Source organism: Arachis ipaensis, chromosome B6 (assembly GCF_059453495.1).
Source record: "Arachis ipaensis isolate K30076 ecotype BB chromosome B6, ASM5945349v1, whole genome shotgun sequence".
Taxonomy (NCBI): Eukaryota; Viridiplantae; Streptophyta; class Magnoliopsida; order Fabales; family Fabaceae; genus Arachis; species Arachis ipaensis.
Window position 1 is genome coordinate 102,896,255 of NC_142441.1, and position 3,741 is coordinate 102,899,995.

The 3,741-nt window shown below is 33.6% G+C and overlaps 1 non-coding gene across 1 annotated transcript; it reads left to right on the forward strand.

Annotated features, from left to right (window-relative positions):
* Positions 1 to 839: 839 nt before the first annotated feature.
* LOC148562116 (small nucleolar RNA R71) lies at positions 840 to 947 on the forward strand. The gene has a single exon (XR_015887622.1). It is a non-coding gene; the product is annotated as a small nucleolar RNA R71 (small nucleolar RNA).
* The last annotated feature ends 2,794 nt before the right edge of the window (positions 948 to 3,741 follow it).

Below are 3,741 nucleotides of genomic sequence, written 5' to 3' on the forward strand. Positions count from 1 at the left end.
AAACTCCTTATTGATCACTGGACGTCCCAGGAGGTCTTCCCCCTTGGGATTCACGTCCTCCTCTCCTTCTTTGGGTTTGGCCATTTTGGTTATGTCAATGGCCTTGCACTTCCTTTTGGATTCTCTTCTGTATTGCTTGGGAGAGTACTAGGAGGGATTTCAGTGATTCTTTTACTCAGCTGGCCCACTTGTGCTTCCAAATTAATGGAAGACCTTGTTTCATTCATGAAACTTACAGTGGCCTTGGATAGATCAGAGACTAAGTTTGCTAAATTAGAAGTATTTTGTTCAGAGTTCTCTGTCTGTTGCTGAGTGGATGATGGAAAAGGTTTATTATTGTTAAACCTGTTTCTTCCACCATTATTAAAGCCTTGTTGAGGCTTTTGATCCTTCCATGAGAGATTTGGATGATTTCTCCATGATGGATTATAGTTGTTTTCAGATGGTTCACCCATGTAATTTACCTCTGCTATTGCAGGGTTCTCAGGATCATAAGCTTCTTCTTCAGGGGAAGCCTCTTGAGTACTGTTGGATGCAGCTTGCATTCCATTCAGACTCTGAGAAATCATATTGACTTGCTGAGTCAATATTTTATTCTGAGCCAATATGGCATTCAGAGTATCAATTTCAAGAACTCCCTTCTTCATAGGCGTCCCATTACTCACAGGATTCCTCTCAGAAGTGTACATGAACTGGTTATTAGCAACCATGTCAATGAGTTCTTGAGCTTCTGCAGGCGTTTTCTTTAGGTGAATGGATCCACCTGCAGAAGTATCCAATGACATCTTTGATAGCTTAGATAAACCATCATAGAAGATATCCAGGATGGTCCATTCTGAAAGCATGTCAGAAGGACACTTTTTGGTCAGCTGCTTGTATCTTTCCCAAGCTTCATAGAGGGATTCACCTTCTTTCTGTCTGAAGGTTTGAACATCAGCTCTAAGCTTGCTCAGCTTTTGAGGAGGAAAGAACTTGGCTAAGAAAGCCGTGACCAGCTTATCCCAAGAGTTCAGGCTGTCTTTGGGTTGAGAGTCCAACCATATTTTAGCTCTGTCTCTTACAGCAAAAGGGAAAAGCATGAGCCTGTAGACTTCAAGATCTACTCCATTAGTCTTAACAGTATCACAGATTTGCAAGAATTCAGTTAAGAACTGAAAAGGATCTTCAGATGGAAGTCCATGAAACTTGCAGTTCTGCTGCATCAGAGAAACTAGCTGAGGTTTCAGCTCAAAATTGTTTGCTCCAATGGTAGGAATGGAGATGCTTCTTCCATGTAAATTGGAATTAGGTGCAGTAAAGTCACCAAGCATTCTCCTTGCATTATTGTTGTTGGGTTCGGCTGCCATCTCCTTTACTTGTTCGAAATTTTCAATAAGGTTGTCTCTGGATTGTTGTAATTTAGCTTCTCTTAGTTTTCTCTTCAGAGTCCTTTCAGGTTCTGGATCAGCTTCAACAAGAATGCCTTTTTCTTTATCCCTGCTCATAAGAAAGAGAAGAGAAAAAGAAAAGAAGAGGAATCCTCTATGTCACAGTAAAGAGGTTCCTTATTGTTAGTAGAAGAAGAGAAGAAGAAAAAAATTCGAACACAGATGGAAGAGAGGGTTCGAATTTGGTGAGTGATGTGAGGAAGAGATGTTAGTAGATGAATAAATAAATAGAATAAGATGAGAGAGAGAGAATTTTCGAAAATAATTTTTGAAAAAGAGTTAGTGATTTTCGAAAATAGTTTTTGACAGAAGTTAGTAATTTTTCGAAATTTTTTTTTTAAAATCAAAGATTAAAATAATTGGTTAATTAAAAAAGAATTTTTGAAAAAGAGGGAGATATTTTCGAAAATTAGAGAGAGAGAGAGAGAGAGTTAGTTAGGTAGTTTTGAAAAAGATGAGAAACAAACAAAAAGTTAGTTAGTTAGTTGAAACAAATTTTGAAAATCAATTTTGAAAAGATAAGAGGATACGAAGTTAGAAAAGATATATTAAAATCATATTTTGAAAAAGATAAGATAAGGAAGATATTTTTGAAAAACTATGATTGAAATTAGTTTTGAAAAAGGATTTGATTTTTAAAATCACAATTAATGACTTGATTCACAAGAAATCATAAGATATGATTCTAGAACTTAAAGTTTGAATCTTTCTTAACAAGTAAGTAACAAACTTGAAATTTTTGAATCAAAACATTAATTGATGATGTTATTTTCGAAAATTTGATATAAAAATAAGAAAAAATATTTTTGAAAAATATTTTTGGAATTTTCGAAAATAACTGAGAAATTTGAAAAAGATTTGATTTTTGAAAAAGATTTTGAAAAAAGATAAGATTTTCAAATTGAAGATTTGATTTGACTCATAAGAAACAACTTGATTTTAAAAATTTTTGAAAAAGTCAATCCAAATTTTCGAATTTGATGAGAGAAAAAGGGAAAGATATTTTTTTGATTTTTGAATTTTTAATGATGAGAGAGAAAAACATGAAAATTATGCAATGCATGAAGATTTTTAGATCAAAACAATGAATGCATGTAAGAATGCTATGAATGTCAAGATGAACACCAAGAACACTATGAAGATCATGATGAACATCAAGAACATATTTTTGAAAAATTTTTAATGCAAAGAAAACCAGCAAGACACCAAACTTAGAATTCTTTAATGCTTAGACACTAAGAATTCAAGAATGCATATGAAAAACAAGAAAAGACACAAAACATGCAAATGCAAAGATAAAACAAGAAGACTTACCAAGAACAACTTGAAGATCATGAAGAACACTATGAATGCATGAAAATTTTCGAAAAATGCAAGATGCACAGGCAATTGACACCAAACTTATAATGTGACACATGACTCAAACAAGAAACACAAAAAATATTTTTTTTGATTTTTATGATTTTATAATATTTTGTATTTTCTTTTAATTTTTTCGAAAATTATTATGAAAAATAAAAATAAGGATTCCAAAATTTTTAATATGAATTCCAGGAATCTTATGCTCTTTAGTCTAAAGCTCCAATCAAAGGGTCAGGCATGGCTTAATAGCCAGCCAAGCTTTAGTATGTACTCAGACATGACACGTCTAACATGCCCTACAGTCGTGGCTTTATAGCCAACCAGGCTTCAACATGCTTTATGAAACACTAGAATTCATTCTTAAAAATTCTGAAGAAAAATATATTTTTGAAAACATTTTTATTTTTTTTTTTATTTTTTTTTTTCGAAAACAAAAGAAAAATTTTTGAAAGATTTTTGAAAAATTTTTGAAAACAAAACAAAAAGAAAATTACCTAATCTGAGCAACAGGATGAACCGTCAGTTGTCCAAACTCGAACAATCCCCGGCAACGGCGCCAAAAACTTGGTGCGCAGAAATTGTGATTACACTTTGATTATGTAAAATTCATTGCTCTTTCTTTCCCTAGCAATGGCGCCAAAAACATGATGCCAATACCATGGTTCACAACTTCGCACAACTAACCAGCAAGTGCACTGGGTCGTCCAAGTAATACCTTACGTGAGTAAGGGTCGAATCCCACGGAGATTGTTGGTATGAAGCAAGCTATGGTCACCTTGTAAATCTCAGTCAGGCGGATATAAAATAGTAATGGGGTTTTCGAAAATAATTAATAAAATAGGGATAGAAATACTTATGTAAATCATTGGTGAGAATTTCAGATAAGCGAATAGAGATGCTTTCGTTCCTCTGAACCTTTGCTTTCCTGTTATCTTCATCCAATCAGTCTTAC